The following is a 22,313-nucleotide window of genomic DNA, read 5'->3' on the forward strand; positions in this document are numbered from 1 at the left end:
GCTGTTATTCTCCCTTCCTTGGCGAGGTGCTCCTTGTTGCCATGAATCAACACCGTTGCCATGGGTTTCAAGTGTGCTAGTTGGCCCCAAGCACATATTCTAGCACATGCTGACAATGTGCCCACCGTCAGGAAATCGTTGATTCTGGCACGCATATCACTCAGATCCCACAGGGCTTTGGATACTGCTGTGTTAAGGCAAGACAGAGTTACACCCAGGTAATCATGAAGCTATGACAGGTCAGTGCCTACTACGATCAGAGCTTTGGGCTTGGTGCTATACACACATCTCCCTTAATCTCTTAAACTGTGTTTCTAGGCAGTTTCTGGGATCATCTCCCCAGATCCTTGTTCCTTACTCTGGAAGGAACCCAGACTATAATAATCATCTTAGATTGAGCATTATTTATCCCCCTGGAGCTGGGGAATGACCCATATAACATGGGAATGCCCAACATTACAGAAAATTGGGGTTCTGATAATGAGGTAAGAGTGTTCTGGGACCCAATTTCAATAGGTGGGGAGGGCTTTCTCCCCTGCCCACCCCCCCCCCCCCCCCCCATCAAGCAATTCTCAGACACCAGCTGGGTGTCTGTCCTACAATTCAACTCAGGTCTGACACTATCTACTGGAAGATAGCATCAGATTCCACAGGTTAAGGGCTCAGTCCTACAAGACTGTCACCCCCACCCCCCCTTCAGACCCCAGTCATAAGCCCAAGCCCAGGGTATCACCTGTGCTTCTAACCAACTGGCTATAGATTAGAGGTTCCGACAACCCTTCCTTATGTTCTCTTAATTTGCGAGAGTGGCTCACGCAGCTTAGAGAAATATTAGCTTACTAGATTATTGGTTTATTATAAAAGGATGCAACCCGGGAACAGCCAGATGAAAGTGATGCATAGGGCAAGTTGTGTGGGAAGGGGCGGGGAGCATCCATGCCAGTCCAGGTGTGCCACTCCCCTCTCCGGCAGGTGGTTGCATTCACCAACCCGGAAGCTCTTCAAACACTGCCCTTTGGGTTTATTTTATTTTATTTTTTTAAATGTTTTTTAATGTTTGTATTTATTTTTGAGACAGAGAGAGACAGAGCATGAGCAGGGGAGGGGCAGAGACAGAGGGAGACACAGAATCCGAAGCAGGATCCAGGCTCTGAGCTGTCAGCACAGAGCCCGACGCGGGGCCCGAACCCACGGACTGTGAGATCATGACCTGAGCCGAAGTCAGACGCCCAACCGACTGAGCCACACAGGCGCCCCATGCCCTTTGGGTTTTTATGAAGTTTCCATGACATAGCTGGCACGATTGATTAAACCATTGGCTATTAGCAATTAACTTCCAGCCCCTCTCTCCTCCCTGGAAATCAGGAGGTGGGACTGAAATTTCCAACCCCTTATTCTTGGTTGGTTTCACCGGCAATAAGCCCCCATCCTTAGGTGTTTTCCCAAAGTTACCCCCTTAACATAAACTCAGCTGTGGTGGAAAAGGGCTTGTTATGAAAAACAATACGCCCATTTCACCTTCATGGGTCTGAAGCTTTTCAGAGACTAAGGACAAGAGACCAAATATGACAAAAGATGCTTGCATTGTTCTTGTTCTCAGGAGATTCAAAGGGTTTTGTGAGGTGTGGGCCAGGAACTGTGGAGGAAGTCCAAATATACATATTTCTTATGAATCACAATATTGCCCTAGGAATAAAAGGAATGATTATTGGGTAGGCAACTAGCAGTCGGCCCAGATGGCTTCAGCCAAGTCGATCTTTCTATAACCAGATTGACGAGTACCTAGCCTTTCCCACATTCTTGGATATATCTTTTCCACATTTTACAGTTGTCTTGGAAAAAGGATGATGCTTCTGTCAGGCCAAGACTGATTCCCACAACATTTGGATAAATATCTCTATTCCTAGTCTTTCCACACTAGAAAATGCCTCCTTAAGATCTGATCTCTGAGAGTGTTAGAGATGGAAGTCATTTCTGCAGCTTTTCTGCTAGACTCCTGGACATGGTCTTCTAAGTGCTGCCCACATCAATGGGCCACTTCTTTCTCAATCTTGCCCTTATGGTTCTGGAGTTAAATGGCTTTCCTCAGGCTTGTCTGAGGAGCTGGCTCACCTGGACACCAACTAGAGTCGCCACATTCCTTAATGCACATGCCGCCATGATGCCTTGCCTCTGTCCATACATACTTAAAAGAACAAGTAGTAATGTGTGAGCATGATGTGTTGACATTTTTGAAAACAGCATGCTGTAATTTATGTATTTAAATATCCTCTTCAAAAGCATATCTTGCACACACAAGCTTTGCAGTTTGCTTTTTAGCAATACCTTCAGAACCCATGTTACATTCTCTTCAGTGGTCGCACACCTTTGTCCCTTACGGGTGGATTTGATTGGTGAGGTCTGCTAAATATCATTAGGGGTCACAAGCAGTAAATAAAGAAGTTAAGCAAGTGCAGGCATTCCCTTCAGTCCGAACACAAACTGTGATTATGCACAGTGATATTTATTTTCTGAAACAGACTGGCTCTGATAAATCATTCTTTTAAATGTGGTTCAGAAATGTTTTAGGTAAGGGGCACCTCGGTGACTCAGTCCGTTAAGCATCCAGCTCTTGATTTAGGCTCAGGTCACGATCCCAGGGCCATTGGATAGAGCCCTGAGTCGGGCTCTGTGCTGAGTGTGGAGCCTGCTTGGGATTCTTTCTCTCCTCCTCTCTCTGCCCCTCCCTTCCCCCTAATAAATAAAATAAAATGTTTTAGGTAATGTTTGAAAAACATTGCAAGCTAGGCTTTTTGGATGGTCCGTTGCTCCTTTGAATTTGTGAGTTTGAATCCTGGCTCTGAAATAACGAGCCAAGAAACTTTCCTGTAAGTCAGTTTTCCCATATGTAAAGGCAGTTTTTTCCTCTGCCCCCTCAAGGATCTAATTAAGGCATTGCATTTGGTCATTACAATCCTTTATTCTTTTTTGTGCTGAAAGAATTGTGTGCTTTCTTTTATTGTTTTGTTTTGCATTGTTTTGTTTTTTTTTTTAAACACTGCCCTTTTGAAGAGACAAGGCCAGCTGTCTTATAGAGCGTTCCATGGTCTGGATTTATCTCATGGTGTCGCACACCTTGTTCCTTTCATCCAGGTATTTGCTGACAGCTGGAAGGAGGGTCCAGAAGTTTGACGAGATTCACCTTACGCATCTCTGGCATGCGTCCTGCATAGATGACCCTGAGAACTTCACATTGTATTTTAGCAAGTGTCACATAACGCCACGGGGTCTTACCTTGACACTAAATGTGACCACTAGGTGAAGGTGCTAACTGCTAGAACCTTCCATGGACATGCTCTTCTCCCCCTACCCCCACCCCTCCCTTGCAACTGGAAAGCCGTGGGGAGATAAGTTGGCACCTGGCACATCTCCTTGTCAGTAGCAATCTTCGCCGAATGGTTTAGTCCTTAAAAACGACAGCCTTGGCTACCCTGCCTGCCTGACAACAACTCGTGATGCTCACAGCACTGTTTCTGAGTACCTTCAACGAACTCTTTTGTATTTCTTATGAATCCTAGGTTACAAGTGTTCATCCGGCTGTGCTTCAAAAACAGAATCTTGCTCAATGCTGATAGAGAGGTTCCGCAAACACGTGTAAACATTTCCTGTCAGAGACAGCTGGAAACATTTACCCTTGAACATCCCCATGGGGTAGTGGAGGACTCGGCTTTGCTGTGAAAATCTTCTTTACTTTCCACCAGCACCCAGGACTTTCAGAATGATTCACAAAATAGACAGGCTGCTAGCAAGTACTCCGCACTCCATTGCGCTTTCCCCATACAGGGGACTTCAACCCTGATCATACATCTGAATCACTGGGGGAGCTTTAAACTCTCCCGGGGCTACTCCAGACCATTTATTTATTTATTTATTTATTTATTTATTTTTAAAGCAAAAAAGGGTATTTATTGGCTCACATAACTGAAAAGTCCATAGGGATAAACTAGCTTCAGGCACGGTTGGATCCAGGGGCATAAACATTGTCATTAGGACTCCAGTCTCTCCATCATTTGGCTCTGCTTTCCTTTGCACTGGCTTCATTCTCTGGCTCATTTAATATGGTGGGTCCCGTTGGTGAGAACTTTTCATACTACAAAGTCAAGCAATCTCAGTAAAGAGAGCTCCTGAGCCTCTCCTCCACAGTTCAGTAAAACTCCTAGGGCTGAGTATCACTGGACCAGCTTGAATCACACGGCCATTCCAGAACCAATTACTATGGTGAAGGAGATGGGCCATGCTGATTGATCAGGTCTGAATTACATGTCCACCCAAGAAGCTTAAAGGTAGGCCAGACTGTTTGAACCATGTGGACTGGAAACAGGGAAGTGGTTCCAAGAAACATCAGAGTTGTTACAATGAGATGGAATGAATGCTGGTCAATCAAAAACAACTGATGCCAATGATAAGACCAGATACTAAAAAAGTTTAGTCTGTGTTCAGTAACAGCTGGCATTGTTACTTTCTTGACAATAAAAGTATTCTGAAAAAAACGTCATGAGTAAGCTTGTCCTGTACTCAGGAAGCTTGTAATCCCTTTGAATGGAACAATCATATCCAATAGCGTACTTTTACTCCAGACCATTTAGATCTGCATCCCTGAGGGTGAGGTCAAGCAGAAATATATTCTAAAAGCTCTCCGGGCGATTCTGTTGGGCAACCCAGGTGGGAACCACTGAAAAAGAAGTTTATTTCTAAAAGGAAAAGTAATTGAATGGTCACCCTTTAATATCAAGACGCTATAGACCTTTCTCCAGGATAATGGTTGCTAGACTTGGGCTGCACATTACAATTACCTGGGGATACATTAAAACTCCTGATGGCCAGGTTACATCCTATATCAATTAAATGGGAATGTCTGGGCACGGGAACCAGGCATCAGAACATTTTAAAGATGCCAGGTGAGTCCAAAGCCCAGCCAGGTTTGGGAACCACTGCACCGAACAGGCAGCTGTGGTTTGCTTGAAAGAACATGAACTTGGGAATCAAACAACTTTGCTGCTCACTACCTGTGTAATTTCTTAGCCTAAATTGTTTTTTAGGAGAAGAAGGATAATAATGCTAACTCACAGTCTTGTTTTCTGGATCGGAAGAGAATAGATGTGCTAGCACATAAAAGTTGTACCCATTTTGTCCCGGGTATTAGTTTCTTATCTCTGCTGTACCAAATTACCACAAACTTAGTCGCTTAAAGCAACACAAGCTTATTATCTTATAGTTCTGTTGGCCAGAAGTAAAAAATGGGTCTCAGTGGGCTAAAATTTGAGATACTGGCAGGGCCACATTCCCTTCTGGAGACCCTAGGGTAGGGTCTGTTTTCTTGCTGTATCCAGCTTCTAGAAGCCACCTGCATTCTGCATTCATGTCCCCCTCCCATCTTCAGAGCCAGCAATGGCCAGTCATCTTTCTCACACTGTATCACCAAGACCCTTCTACCTCTCTCTTCCACACTTAAAGACCATCCAGATAATCCAACATTATCTCTTTTTGTAAAATAGCTGATTAATAACCGCAATTCCCCTTTGCCATGTAATGTAACATATTCATGGGTACTGGGCATTGATGTGTGGACATTTGGGGGAGGCCATTATTTTGTCCACCACATTCTCAATACCTTTTCCCTTTGATTAGGATACACAATATAATTGTAGGTTCATGTCAGTTGATGTTTGAGAAATACACTAGAATCTTGCTAATATTCAAGGAACGTGATACCAGCTCAGCGAGACCTACTGCAGCCCTCGTTTCATTATTTATCCTGCTAACAGATCCCTCCCCTGTGGCTCTGTCACAGGGCCAGGCTTAGGCACCCATGTTTGTAACATGTGATCCTATGGCAGAGTGGGTGGCCACTGACCCACGGGGAGCCAATGAATGAGTTTCCCAGAACCTCATTGGAATTTTCCTTAAGAACTTGCGATGAGTGACACAGATAATTGTCATGAGTTGTTGCTGCACTCTGGAATCAAAAAGGACTGTGAAAGTGGAACTGACATTGCCAATATGGTGATGCAAGGCTAGTCAGAGTTTGAAAGGAGCAAGAGCCAGGCGAGCACCTGCAGAGAGGAAGGCAGTCTGCAGAGAGGACAGCTGAGCGCATTTACCGAGAAGGGAAGCTGGGATGCATGACTTTCCCCACAACTTTGGCTCTATTTTGGAAAATAGTGTTTTGAACAAGTATTAAGAACTAGAACTTGTGACACCTGGGGGAATTAAAGAGCCTGATGACTATTTCTCAAGATTTTTAGAAAGTCATATCAGCTTTCTCTTGCTCATGTAACACGGAAAATGGAGAAAAGAGAGTGAAAACTAATCGCAAAACCTCACCTTCCTAAATGTTCCTCATCTTCCATCTTTTATAAGTGACAACACAGAAAGTGCCACGGGGAAGGCAACGTCTCATTTAGAAATGTTGTAGGTTAAAATGAGCAGCAAAACCAGATAACAGAAGCTAAACTCAAAAGACATTTGATTTTATTTAACAAGAAGTCTGGAGGTGATTCCAGGTTTTGTTCTGAAGCTCCAAGTTCAATGACCCCTGCTGTCTCCAAAGAAGGATATTGTCAGCTATTGGCTCCTCCTTATTGTTTTGGTGACTTCATGATCACAACATGGCTGCCGCAGCTTCAGGCATTTTGGCTTCACATCAGCTGTCCAAGGTAGAATGGAGGTGCGGGTAGTGCATACAGGCTATATTCTCCTGAGGCTCTGTCGTTTTATCTGAGATGGGGACACCCCCCCCCCCAAGCCCACATCCCCCTACATCTCTTTGGCCAGAACAGACTCACTTGCCCACCTCTAACCCAGCACTATCAAAGGGGAATGGGGCAGCGTGATGGTTCAGACCTAACACGATGAACCACCGGTGACTGGAATAGATGACTCCCTCCCTGAGATGAATGGATTTCCAGTGGCTGAGTTCTGTTAGCAGAGCAGAAGTGGGGTGACTGGCTATCGGGTAGCCAATAAACTGTTGGCAACAAGCAAGCAATGAAATGGCTGAAAGGAGGAAAAAGAAGAGAAATAGGAATTAGGAAACCACAAACCTCTCGGTTTTGCAAGAAAGGAGCTATAGCTACGCCTATTATCGCAGCTCTGGCTCAGGCTGCTGCACCACATGAGAAATGTATTTTTCTTGTATTCTGAAGGAAACTTCCACGTTCTGGGTAAGATGCCTTGCCTGGAATTCGCTCTCAGCTATCGATGTTCAGATGCTATTTGAGAAACTACTGTCAGTGGTAATGGGACAACACCACAAGTTCTAAGCTCTGGGAAGATTTGGAGACTCCTCTTTCTCCTTCCCACCTCGTCCCAAGTGATTAAAATTAAACACAAAGTCTAACCCATAAGTCTTAGCGTGTAACCACCATGACTAGTAACTACTTCAGCGTTGGGTTTTTTTTTTTTTTTTTGATAACAATATCAACTTTTTCAAAAATCATTTTTTGGTAATTGCCACTTTTCAGATGCCCATAAATATGTGTGTTTATTCTCTGTATGGGTAAAACACCAATGCTCATGGGAATTCTCTAGTCCTGCATAGCATCGCTGGAACCCAAGCTAACATATAAAAAATTGTTCACCACCTCAGTGCTTTGAGAGTTAATTGAGACCATCCAAGGGTAACATCCCCAAGGCAGAGCTCTAAGCAACTTCAATAACTAAGTCAACATATGTAAAGCACACAAAATATTGCTTGACATATAGTGAGCCCTCTATAAAGTGTTTGTTGGTGGTGTTATTAGAGATCTCAAAACTGTTTTGGAATGAAAAGAGACCACATGATTGATACAAAGATGGTACTTTAATGAGACAGCAGTGGAGAGAGGGGAAGGGTAAGAGAAGGAACCCTCTCTGATCATCCTTATTCCAGCACAGAAAAGACAATACACATTCCTGTGTTATGTCACGTTCATCAGTACAAGCAACCTCACAAGGTAAGTATTATTATAGCCACTTGACCAGAGAGGAAATTGAAGCTCAGAAAATTGGAGTGAAGTTTGCAAGATAAGTTAGTAAGCAGCAAAATTAACTCAGGTCTGTCTCAACTGACCCATGCTTTTTGTGAGAATACATGCTGCTTTTTTTTTTTTTTTGACAGAGTCATAGGACAAAATATTTGATATATGGATAAAAGCTTTAGCTGTTCATAAAAAAGGGTACCAAATCCATGTAAGCTGGGTTGCTTTTGATGTCCCGAGAGGCAAGTATAATGTAGCTTTGCATAACTGTTGCTAAACTTTTATAGCCTTGGAATTAAAAAGATGAAAAATGTGATCTCTGTTCTCAGAGAACTTACTGACCACTGGAGAAACAGAAATGCAAAGAGACTCAACATGGTAACTGATACAGTGGTCACATCTTCAGGACGGAGGTGGATTATGGACAAAGAAATCTCTACCTGGAAGAGTATTGGAGGAAGATTCACAGAAGATAAAATGTTGACACAAGATGCTGGCTTAAGGAGCTTGCCAGACGGAGAGGACAGTCTGTGAAAACGTAGGGAGGTTTAAGAGAGCTTTGGGAATTACAAGTAGTTCAGTATTGATGGCTCATGAAATTTAAAGATAAGAGTAGCAGAAAATGAGTCTCTAGGGGAAAGCAAGTGCCAGATCTTTCTAAAAGTGTTGAAGTTTCATTGTTTTTGGAATCAAAATAATAATTATGCAGCAATGTGATGTCACCAAACAAGAGATGATGTGAAAGCTAGCGAATATTTTAACTATTCATGCCTGCACAAGATTGGAGATGACCTAAATGTCCACTGATAGGGGATTTGTTAAATACAACTTGTATATACATACATGAAAAACTATGCAGCTATTAAAACAGAGTTAGACAAATCTACAGTGTCCTAGATCAGGTTCTCTTGAAAGAAAAGCTAACAATTTAGGGAGGTTCAAGCCTGGGATGGTTCAGAGGGAGGCTAACGGGCAGAGTATCAAGAGAAGGTTCAGTGGAACGAATGCCATGTGTTAGCATGCTGACCAGACCAACGAATGGTAGAGATGCAGCGTTCTCTCTGCAGGTGGGTCACAAGCAGGAGCCATCTCAGAGTGGTCTATGCAGGACGGGTAGGAGGGAGAAGGCAACTGGTTGGCTTCTCCTGTCTCTTGTTTCCAATTGGTGGAACTTCTCACTTCCTAGTTATGTCTTGACCCCAGGTGGCACCTGGGACACTGGGACCTCTGCCTTACCCTATGGTGTTTCATCCAGGTCCCAGACTGGAGGGGCTACCAGGTGGTGCAGGAGGAGCACTGACCAAGAGAGAAAGAAGGAGCCTGTTGGGAGAATTTTAAAAGGCAGGTGAGGGGGTGCCTGGGTGGCTCAGTCCGTTGAGCATCTGACTTCAGCTTGGGTCATGATCTCATGGTTGGTGGGATCGAGCCCCGTATCAGGCTCTGCACCGACAGCTCAGAGCCTGGAGCCTGCTTCGGATTCTGTGTCTCCCTCGATCTCTGCCCCTCCCCCACTCGCACTCTGTCTCTTGAAAACAAATAAATACTAAAAAAATTTTTTAAAGGCAGGTGAAGATTTTTATCTCAGTACGTACACTGCCTGACTATAAAGTCTAGAAACATAGACATTATTTTATCAGATATTATATGTCAATAAGCTCTCTTTTTAGCTTCTAGACTTGATGGCCATCTTATGTTTTGGTATAAAACAAGCTTCAAAATGCCCTTTAAATGAAAAAACAAGGTACAGCACAGTACACACAGTATGCTAACCCCGGGTAAGATAAAGAATATATGCGTGTGTGCGCGGGGGGAGTGGGCAAAATAAGTCAAGGAGATCAAAAGGTAGAAACTTTCAGTTATAAAAAAAAGAAGTCATGGGGATATAGTGTAAGCATGGGGGATGTAGTCAGTAACGTTGCAATAATGTTGTGTGGTGCCAGATGGTAACTAGGCTTATCTTGGTGAGCATTTCGCAATGTATACAAATGTTGAGTCACCGTGTTATACACCTGAAACTAATAGAGTATTGAATGCCAAATATGCTTCAGTTAAAAATAGGAGTATATATATATGCTTATTTCTGCATAGAATTCTTTTTTTTTAATGCATACTTACTTATTTTTAGAGAGAGAGAGAGAGCATGAGTATAAGCAGGGGAGGGGAAGAGAGAGGGAGAGAGAGAATCCCAAGCAGGCTCCACGCTACTGGTGCAGAACCCAGTGCGGGTCTGGATCTTACAAACCATCAAATCATGACCTGAGCCGAAAGCAAGAGCTGGATGTTCAATTGACCGAGCCACCCAGGTACCCCTGCATAGAATACAGGGGTAGGAGACCCAAGAAACCACCAGCAGTATATGTCTTTGGGAGGAGGAATTAGGTGGGAGGGGGTTGAGTAAGAGGAAATTCACTTTGCACCGTATCTCTTTTTGTGCCTTTCTAAGTTTGTACCACGTTAAACTATAATTATTAATGTAAAAACTTGTATTATATGGAGAAACCTGTTTTTAATGATCCTTGCTCTGAGTATACAATTCTCGTGCTGAAGAAGTTATTTTTGTGGTAAAACCCCTACATAGCAGGCCTCAGTCTCTCATTCCCCATTCCCCTATATTCCCTACACTGTCCTGTTCGTCCCCTGACTTCTTTATTTTACAACTGGAAGTTTGTAGCTCGTATTCCCCTTCGCTTATTTTGCCCATCCCCCCAACTCCTCCTCTCTGGCGACCACCATTTTGTTCTCTGTATTTGTGAGTCTGTTTCTGTTTTTTGTTATTGTTATTTATTTGTTCCTTTTTTTTTTTAGATTCTACATGAGTGAAATCATATGGTATGTGTCTTTCTCTGGTGGACTTATTTCACTTAGCATAACACTCTCTAGGTCCATCTGTATTGTTGGAAATGGCAAGATCTCGTTCTCTTTTAGGGCCGTTGTGTGTGCGTATGTTATATAATCATAGTTCCTTATTTTATATATACATATATATATATAATAAGTAATGTATACATTAGTTTCCTATTTTATTTATTTGTTATTTGTTATTATTTTTTTTAATGTTTCTATTTCTTTTTGAGAGAGAGAGAGAGTGTGAGCATGGGAGGGGCAGAGAAAGAGGGAGACACAGAATCCGAAGCAGACTCCAGCCTCCGACATGTCAGCATAGAGCCCGACTCGGGCCCAAACTGAAGAACTGTGAGATCATGACCTGAGCCAAAGTCGGACCCTCAACCAACTGAGCCACCCAGATGCCCCTAGTTTCCTATTTTTAAATTGTTGATGTTGAGCTAGAACAAAGATACACGAAGTTCTCCTGTAAAGGGAGATAGCAAATATTTTAGGCTTTGCAGGATGGGCTGTGTCTGTCCCAACTACTCAACTCTGTTGATGTAACACCAAGCAGCCTTGCCAATATCTACACAAACGAGCATGGCTGTAGCCCAATAAAACTATTGGAAGCCTTGCGAGTCTATTGGAGATTCCAACAGAACTTTGAATGTCACATCATTTTTATGTGTCACGAAATATTACTCCTCTTCTGATTTTTTTCCCCAATCTCTTAGAAATGTAAAACCTCTTCTTAGCTTGTAGACTATACAAAAACAGGCAGCGGGCCCTATTTTGCCTGCAGGCTGTGGTATGCTCGACCCCAAGTTGGAATATTGTTCCCGTGGTAAAATTCCAACTCTGCGCACGTAAAAGACCAACACCTCTGCCAACAACGGTACAGGAGCTGGTGCTGGTGGATCAGGAAATCTAAGTTTGCTCTCCTCACCTCTGCACACTTACTCTTGCTGAATTGTGTGCTGATTTGAAATGGAGTCCTGTGCTGCAGAGAAGGTCACAGAAGAAGATTTAATTCCTCTGCGACTGCCGGTTCATTCATTTCTGGACATTAGAACCACTTTTATGAGCTCCACGCCATATGCCATATGGAATATCATTATGTGCTCCCTAGAGCTCCTGTCACCGCCATCTGTCTGTGACTTCCTGTGTGGTTTCTTCGGCAAAGGGGGGCCCATCTATCAGAAATGCTTCTGTAACGTAAGTTTAAGACGCACAATTCTAAACATCTGCCTCTGAAGTTAGATGTATATTTTTCAAAGCTTAAACATCAGAAGCACATTTATAATGATTTCTTTTGTGAAACCACAGTTGGAAATTATAAGAACGTATTGTCTTCCGTCACCAGGGTAACACCCGGACACCGACACTGCCAACCCTGCAAAATCCTCCACAAGTAAATCTCTAAAATCTCCCATTTTGAGGACTCTGACACATTAGTCAGAACCCTGGCCTTCTGCCTGAACCAGGCCTCTGTTCTCCAACATGCCCAGAATTTTCCATCCTAATGGTAGGAATCATATTTGTGTATTTTGTCTTGAATTGCAAGTGTATTGTTTATTTTGTTTTTGTGCCCCCAGTATCTAATAACAATACCTATGACTTAGTAGGAGTTGGCTGAATTTTTGATAACCTGAACTAAAATGCTGAGTTATACCCCGTGAGTTTCTAGATCATATCTCCATGCAATATCAATGACGAGACTTTAGCTCAATGTGACGCTCGTGAGGTTGCAAAAAAAATGAATTGTCTTCTATCTCCTTTGTTCTGCTTGGGCGAATTCTTTCACCGGCCCTGCTGGCCACCTCCGGATCAGGCCACCCCACATTTGGTGACACCCTTATGGGGGACCTCTGTTGTGCCGGTTGGGACTCCCCCTGGATTCTCCAGGAATTTCTCAGGACTTTTCCTCCTAGGCCGACCCTAGTATTCTTTGGAGAACTGATGACCTCCAGCTGAGCCTACTTCTCCGTGAGGATCCAAGGGAAGCCGCCGGACCTTTCGGGCAAGGGATTTCCCCTCTTGCCCTTTGGAGGGATCATTCCTCCCCCTCCCTTCTCTTTTCGGCCCTTCTGTGGTCTGCCCCGAGTACGTCCCAGACACCTCGAGATCTGTGTCCAGGGCGGCTCCCCCATGTGGTCTGAAGGTCCGAGGGTGAACAGGTCAGACTTTCCATGCCTGTGAGGGTGAAGGAGTCCTCTCTTCTCCCACTCCCACTCCATCTCCCCAAGGCCTCTTGTTCCCAACGTGTGCTGCAGTTGGCAGTGGTTGCTCGTCCAGGGAGAATCCGCACACATTACAGGCTCCACTGGGACCCTTTCCTGATGCCAGCTGCCTCTCAGCTGCCTCACTTCTTTTTGGGCCTCCTTTTTCCCTTTGTTCCCACGGATCCGGCCACCAACTTGATCTGCAGATATAATGTATTTCTACGCATCTGAGTAAATCCAAAAATTATGTGTAAGAATGATGGTTCAATAAGGATCCCAGTCCGTACCATGGGAGGGTTCCCTCCCCCTAAATCCCATGCACCTGGTCCCCAAGGAATTTCACTCAAATTGCCTGTCAGCACGCTAATACCAAGCTCTGTGCTCTATAACTGCACAGAACCCCTGAAGGACCAAGTTTAGGTGGAGGACGGCACACCCCCACCCCCTCCACAAGGAAGCAGCTACCGAAGATAAGACTTCCCCCCCAAATGCCAAAGATTTGTCATTGTTGTTCTGGCAGGGGGGAAATGTAGATGCTGCTTTTAGGCAACAGGCTTGAGCAGTGGAAACCTGAGTAGGGTAAAAGGTCCCACAGTCACTAGACTGATTGCAAACGGGCCCATTAAGCAACATACCTTGAAATAGCCATATATCCTAGCTGCCCAATGGGCTACTTACAACCGGGCACAGACACCAAAAAAAGAAAATTCCATATGTTCCCATACCTCCTCACTTCTCCCCGTGACTAAAGCCCCTCACCACCCCTCATGGCTGAAAGTTTCTTCTTTGCTGTTCTGCCCACCGTTCCCTTGCAGTGTATTCAATAAACCTCCATCTCCTTAAAAAAGAAAGAAAGAAAGAGGGGCACCTGGGTGGCTCAGTCAGTTAAACCACCAACTCTTGATTTGGCTCAGGTCATGATCTCATGGTTTGTGAGTTTGAGCCCCATGTGAGGCTCCATGCTGACAGTGCAGAGCCTGTTTGGGATTCTCTCTCTCTCTCTCTCTCTCTGCCCCTCCCCTGCTCAGGAGCTCATTTTCCCTCTCTCTAAATAAATAAAGAAACATTAAAAAAGAGAGAAAGAAAGAGAATTGTTTGTTATGTTGTCTTGGGGGCTGATTATGAATGTACATAAAATATTCATTTTATGAAGATGAATGAGATACTCAGAGTAGAGCAATTTCAGATCTTCAGATGAATGCATAGATCACCCAGGATCAGGAGACGTTGTTGGATGAAAGCGTCTTGACCTCTGAGTGAGAAGATCTTGGTTTAAACACCAGCTCTTTACAAGCTCTAAAAACAAAACAAAGCAAAGCAAAGTGAAACAAAACAAAACAAAAAAACCCATTTACCATCTTGGATCTATTATTTTGGTCTCTGAAACAAGAACAATAATCCCTGACCTGCTACCTCAAAGAAGTGATGTAAGAATTGAGCAAGATGGTGTAAGTCACTAAAATTTACAAATGAAAATTCACAGGTGCAAATATAGGATTTATTCATTCACACGCACACGTATGGCTCACCAAAGGCGAAGCGCTGGGGAATACAGATGTGAACACACATAATTGTTAAAGGCAAACAAATGAGTGGCACACAGGGAGATTGCAGGAGCAGTCCTCAACTTGAAGAGACTTAAGAATCAGGTGGAAAGCATGTTAAACATGCAGATTCCTGTGCCCCACCTGAGAGATTCTGGTGGGAAAAATCTGGGTTTATGTACAGAATTCTATGGATTTAACAAACTCCCCAAAAGATGCTGATGCAAATGGTCCATGGACCAGGCTTTGAGAATAGAAATTTAGGATTGAGCAGTGAAGATAGAAAAAAAAATCAATAATTAATTTCTCATCAATTTTAGATCCCCAAAATAGACCTGCAATTTTTGTTAAAGTGGTGTTCACAGTCTGCGAGGAATAAGAAACAAATGACATGATGAGATCAAGGGTACAACAATGGTACAATGGGTGTCTTCTCCCCTTCTCACATTTTCTGTCTTTTCCACTGGTGACTGTAATCCTAGATTTCTTTTAAGAGTTGATGTATTTGTTAGGATTCATTTGGGTTCTATGTGTTAAAGGAAAAAAAAAAAAAGCAATGCCTTACACCAGGTAGGAGTTTATTTTTATTACTTGAAAACAAGGTCTAGAGAGGAGTGGTCCAGGGCTAGGATGGCGGCTCCACAAAGTTACTGGGGACTTGCTGGGTCACTTTTTATTTCCTCATTCTCTCATCCACAGGGTGTGGGACCCCCAACCTCATGGTCCAAGATGGCAGTAGCAGTTACAGCATCTTTCCAGGTAGTAAGATAGAGATCAGAAAGGGCAAAAGGAGAACCAGCTGTAATTTAAGGAGACTTCCTAAAATCTGTCATCCCTTCCCATGTACGTCTCATTGGCTAAAGCTGCAGAAATACATTGGTCATTTCCCAGGCAGCGGTGCACCATGATACAAATCAGTGTTGCTATTAGTAAGGAATAGGGGAGAATGAATATGTACTGAGGTAGGTAAATCTCAGGCCCAGATGGAACCCTGGGGTTTGAAGCTTGTTTCACTGGGCATGGACCTCTGGCCACAGTGACTCCAGCTATTGTCTGATGTTGAAGCATGTCAAGAACGAGCACAGCAGAGAAAATCCGGTGGTGTTGGTAGGAACCAGTAGTAGACTAGAGTTCAGGGGCTTCCAGACCCAGATTTTCTGAGTTGGTGGCATGTAAGTGCCCTTTGCCCTGCCCTCTGTCTTCTGAAGTTTATTTCCCTGACTGTTCCTGTATCTATAAGAGATAGGCTCCTGTCTTAAACAGGATTTACATCCCAGAGTTGAGACTAAATAGCCTTATGACTCTTGGTAACTTGGCTGGTAAAAGCTTTTGTTTTTATTTTTCTAAAACTGAGATAATTTCTGATCTAGCGACCCCCCTCATAGGGTTATTATGCTCATCAAATGATATATGTGAAGCGCTTTTAAACTTTAGCATTAGATTCACAAAGACATTATTTTGAAAAAAAGAATCCATCAAATGTAGGCTAAGGATTAATGAAAGTAGTTTGAATTATTTAAATTGGGTTCATACATCTAAAACTTTAATTTAAAATTTCATACTAGCAAGTGATATGAATAATTAAAATTCCTCATTTAATCCAAAGGAAATTCCCCTCACTGGATTTTTAATAAAACATCCAAACTATGAATATCTCAGCTATTGCCTCCAGTTCTTCTTGATTAATGTAGCTCATTAGCATGAGAAATCCCCTCTCTCAGAACTGATCGTATTTTCTTAAGAGTCTTATCATTTCTTCTTTGTATCAAATTCAGGTATCTTTTCTTCCATGAGACCCCTTCTTTTTGTGTGTACGTTTTCGGTGTAGCTGGATAGAAACGGGCAAAACACACACAACCACATTGATTGGTTTCACTTTACATAGAGCATGATTGACCAAAGTGAACCCTTGAACACTGCCTCTGCCCTTCATTCCTCTAGATGACCGCTCACACCTTCTCTGCTCTCCTCAAGACCTGCAATAGCCCTTCACTCTGGGCTCATTAGCTGGACCTCACTCACTAACCCACTAAGAAAATAGAAGCCACTAGACAAGAGCTTGCTCTGCACGTACATGATGCTCATGTACTCTAGCTTCTCTCCTGTTTAAGGCCGACCCTTTGCTCCTGATCAAGGCCAATACTGCCACTCATCCACTGTCCCTGATACCCTTTTACCTATGCAAGAACTTGGTTCTAGAAATTCTTTCTCTCTCTTGTCTTATCAAAATTTCTCTCTTTCATGGACCCTATCTGTACCCAAACATGCTGTCATTTCTCCTTTAAAATTAGAAAAATCCTCTTTCTTGAACCCACTTCCTTGGCAGGTATTACCCTGTATTTCTCCTTCGCTCTGAAGCAACATTGCTTGAAGGAGGTTTTGGAATTCAAAGTCTTCAACTGCTGTCTCTTAAACTCACTGGAATCAAGTCTTCATCCCGCCATTCCAACAAGCCTGCTCTTGTCAAGGTCACCAGCAATGTCCACTGGGTGAGATCTAATGGCCAATTCCCATCCCGAGGTAATCCATCAGCAGCACTCAACAGCTGTCTCTCTCCTCTCCTTAAATCCTTCCTGCACCTGGCTTCTAGGGCACCACACTCATTTTCCCCCCATTTCTGTCCTTCACCCATCCCATCCCCTGGCTTATTCCAAGTCAGCCAGGCTTTCTTGTGGTTCCTGGAGCAAGCCAGGAATGACCTTATCTCAGAGCCTTTGGACCCATGTTCCCTCTTTTGGGAATTCTTTTCTCTGGATATTAATCTAGTTTTTTCCTCCTTTCCTTCACCCCCCCCCCAACTTCACTGCTTTGTCCTTCTCCTTAACGCATATTATAATCAAATCTACCATATATTTTACTGATTTGTATTTTTGGTATCTATTTCACCTACTGTAAATTCCATAAAGGCAGGGATTTTTGCCTTTTTTATTCATAACTCTCTCCCCAGCCTCAGAATAGTGTTTAGCACATAATAGATGTTCAACAGTATTTCTTAAGTAAGACCTAATAAATCCTTTATTTTTTTATGACACTTTGGGAATAAACTTTTGTAGAGCTGACACATTTTCAAGTATTAATCAGTTCATGTATATTTGGATGCCACTTGACTTTAAAGAATGATTGCTGGTGCTCCAGGGCCCCATATTGAGAGTACATCTAGGTACCTGTTTCAGTTAAGAGCTTAGTTTATGACAAATATTTTACTCAGGTTTTCTCATTTTATCCTGTCCAAAAATCTTTAAAGAAGGTACCACCCCAATTTTATAGAGGAGGAAACAGGGATTATAGAAAAAGTGTGCAAATTGTCCAAGGACACCAGCTGGTAAGTGCCAGGGCTGGCATTTGGGCACAGGCTGTCTGGTTGACCCCAAACTCCATATTGCACCTACTATTTACACTCTTTTTATTTACTTATCTTTATTTTTCAAGCTTTATTGAGGTATACTTTATACACAAAAAATGTACACATAATTAATGAGCACATTTTGATGAATGTGGACATATGCATAGACCCATGATGCCATCACCATAATCCCTTGATTGATACTAATCATTTGTGGGATTGTATGTGTGTGTGTGTGTGTGTGTGTGTAGTAAAAGGTCTTGACATAAGATCTATCTTTCTTAACATTTTAAAGTGCACGGGACTATATTATTAACTATAGGTACTATGTAGTACAGCACATTTCTAGAATTTATGCGTCTTGCATAACTGAAACTTTACAAGACTGCCCCGCTAGTTTCTGAGCGGTCTTGTAAAGTTTCCTCTCATTATTTGTCTTCACATAGTTCTGATGAACATATACATGGTTCTAAAGAGTCTCAGACAGGAGCGCCTGGGTGGCGCAGTCGGTTAAGCGTCCGACTTCAGCCAGGTCACGATCTCGCGGTCCGGGAGTTCGAGCCCCGCGTCGGGCTCTGGGCTGATGGCTCGGAGCCTGGAGCCTGTTTCAGATTCTGTGTCTCCCTCTCTCTCTGCCCCTCCCCCGCTCATGCTCTGTCTGTCTCTGTCCCAAAAATAAATAAACGTTGGAAAAAAAAAAAAAATAAAGAGTCTCAGACAAATCAAAATTGAGTTTCAGGCTGTTGCTGCTTTATTCTTACAGACAGACATGTCTACCCCAGTGTTAGCAAGGCTCTGGGCTAATCTAAATAAGAACTAAATAAATTCTCAAATAAGAACTCAAATTCGCAGACTAAAGTTAGGGATATACTGGCATTCTTGCCTTGCCCATAAACCTCTCTCCCATCCAAGTTGTGCTCATCTATCAAGGCCCAGCGCAAACCCCACCCTCTACATTCAGCCAAATGTGATTGTTTTTCTCCTCTGAACCATGAAACTAATGCACGGCTCTCCTGTGAGCACCCACCTTACAGTGGTTTGATTTACAGCGGTTTGTATACATATCATTTCCCCACTAGGCTGGAAAGCATTGAGCAGGGTCCATGCCACACTCCTCCTATGTCTCCACATCACTGAGCACAAGAGCCTAATTTGTGCTTCAGGAATGAACCTTGGACCCCTGTTGTGGCTATTGTTCACCTTTTATTCATTCAATAAACAACTATCAAGTGCCCACCACGGGCCAGGCCCTGTCCTCAGCGTGGGAGGGCTACAGAACAGTGATTAACTCCTTCACCGTGTGCTTTCACAGTGTTCTCCTCGGCCACGGGGCTGGTCTGCGAACCATTTGTTACCTGTCGGCGGTGAGATCAGTACAGAAACCGAGAGTAAGCAGTTTGAAACTTTCAGAGCTATTTTATATCTCCGTGAAATCCAAGCTCGTGATACAGGGTTAGCAAACGCGGTTTGAGGTTTTAGGTTTTTGTAGAGGTCTGTTCCCATGACACAGCAGCGATGACAGAACAGTATTTTGGGATGATTATCTTGATTAAAAACTTGAACTGCTTTCTTCATTGACCAAGTCTTGCTTTAAGGAAAAACAGGTCGGCTGAACTAAACAACGCGCTTTGTGGTGTAAGAACAGTTGCGAATTTATGCAGAGGTTAATGTGTTAAACTCAAGATTATCCTCTTTATTATTTTATGATACAGAAGCTGACCGAAACAATTGTTAATTCTGAGATATGCTGGGTTTTGAGGGGGAAATTCTGTTGGAAATATTAAAACTGCAAACTTTGAGCATTTCTGCAAGATAAGAAACCCATCTTCCAACTTTCTTATTGTCTGACATCTTCATATTTTTAATGATCTTAGTATTCCATGCAAGGAAAAAAGTGATACTGTTTTTTAATGACAGAAACAAATGAAAGGGCAAAAATGGAAGTTAGAAACTTGGAATAATTGAGTTTTTAAAAAGTATTATGACATTTCTCTGAACTTAACATTAATTATCAGTGAAGTAGGTGATAATTTAGATATTTCACACCTTTTCTTATCACCAGACAATCTATGAATTTGCTAGAACATTTGGACTTTTATTTTCCACAAAAAAAAGTTCTTGGAGCTAGAATCTATTTTTTTCATCCAAAGATAATACAATTTTAGCTAAAATTTTATGAATAAACTGTTAAAACTGGCTGCTAATGAAAGATTGAAGATGAATTATTTTGGATGAGTCAATAAATATCCTGAGCTTGCTAAAATTGCTTTAGCATCTCTATTCCATTTCTATCCACATACTTCTGTGATGCTGGTTTCTCTGCTCTGTTAATAAGACAAAATGGAGAAGCAGTTTACATTTATTCTCAGTAAGTTGCGTTGGCACAAATCTAACATATATTAGCTAAATTAACAAGAAAGAAACAGCTCGTTTTTCCCACTAAAAACTTTAAGTATTGACAAGCATGTGGGTGTTTGTTCAAAGTGTTTATTTGTTTGCATAGAGGTATTTAACAGGAGAAATCATTATTTCCATCACAGCTGGCTTTGGACTATGATTATAGTGATCATTGTGGGTGGAGGCTGCAACTTTTGGGAATAGATAGAAAGATTGGATGATGTATAAACTGAATCCAGCCACCTGAGCCATGTAATACCCTTCATCCTTTTACGTTGAGGAATCATGGCCTAGAAACTTCAAACACGTTCAGAATGTAAAATAACAACAACAACAAAAACCTAAACAAACAACAACAGAAAGCAAATGACAAAGAGACAGAGGAGAGAGAGAGAGAATGTCCCATCTGAGTCACCAACAAACCCACAGTCAGCAGCCCAGTTGGGTCATTTTGTAATCTCAAGCAAACAAAGAAAGCAACTTCAAAGATCATATGAAAAGGTAGGTACTCTCCCCCTCCAAATTACGAAGACTGCAGACATTTCTTAGTGGGTAAGCATCTTTCAGCCTGGGGAGGACTTAGAATTGAGAAGAGAAATGTTCAAGAGAATGAAGCACTTACTATTTAAGTACGTTTTAAGGTGGAGGGGTCCATCCAGATTGGGAGGAAGGCATGACCACCACCTTCCTCCCCCTCCTTCTCGCTTCCAGTCAGCAGGATTTCCCATGACCCCTGGGGTGGGTCAGAGCTTCAGCTTCGGATTTGAATGAGCATGGGGTTTAACTGTGCCATCTTTGCTTCCAGAGATGTGATCTGTGATAAGTTCTTTGTTCCTCTACACCTCGTTATTATCATCTATACATGGTACCCATCTGATAGTATCGTAAGGACTAGAGAATACGCGTGGACTGTTGGTACAGAATAAGCGCTTAATAAAGAGCAGCTCTCTTCCAGTTATCCACTGCTAAGAAACAAACCACACCAAGTGTTGTCATGTAAAACAACAACCTTTTTCTCATGCTCATGGATTTTTCTGGAGCAGGAATTCAAAAAGGGCCAATAGAAGCCACCCTTCTCTTTTCCACAACGATGTCTGGGGTCTGAGCTGGAGTGACGGGAACAGCCAGAGGTAAATGGAATGGATGGAGCTGGGGTTGGAGGATTTACTGCCAAGATGGTGTCTTCACTTACGTATCTGAGTTGGGATGACTAGAGAATGGGCCCGGCTAGGATTGTTGACTGGAGTCCTCACCTGTGGCCTCCCCATGTTGCTTGGGCTTCCTTAGAGCCTTGGCAACCTCAGAGTAGTCAAACTTCTTAATGGCAGTGCAGAGCTCTTAGTATCAAAAGGTACTGTGGCAGTTTTAAATCATGGCCCCAAATTATTGATAGTCCTTCCATTAAGACATCTCTGATGAGGGGCGCCTGGGTGGCTCAGTGGGTTAAGCGGCCAACTTCGGCTCAGATCATGATCTCGCGGTCTGTGGGTTTGAGCCCCGCGTCGAGCTCTGTGCTGACAGCTCAGAGCCTGGAGCCTGTTTCAGATTCTGTGTCTCCCTCTTTCTCTGACCCTCCCCTGTTCATGCTCTCTCTCTGTCTCAAAAATAAATAAATGTTAAAAAAAAAAATTAAAAAACAAAGACATCTCTGATGAAGTCTTTGAAGACAAAAAAAAAATGCATCAATGCTAGAAAACTCTCAAAGTCCCATTTACTACATGAGTAATGCAGGAGTAATAGAATAAATTATCAGAATTTCTGGGGATGGACAATGTGTGAATTTGGGATTTAAAGATGTTAGGACTTGGTCCCTAATTATCCTTGGCTTTTGGTGATTCTTGAGTAGGGCTGTTCCAACCCTCTCCTGCTTCCTCCTGTCATAGAGCTTCTGCCTCCTGGGGTAATTTCTGCCCTTGCTGTGGCTACCTCGGCCATTGGTAAGCTCTACTCTTGCTCTCCGACTTCCTGATTGGCAAGCCCTCTT

This window comes from Lynx canadensis, chromosome B1 (assembly GCF_007474595.2).
Source record: "Lynx canadensis isolate LIC74 chromosome B1, mLynCan4.pri.v2, whole genome shotgun sequence".
Lineage (NCBI taxonomy): Eukaryota > Metazoa > Chordata > Mammalia > Carnivora > Felidae > Lynx > Lynx canadensis.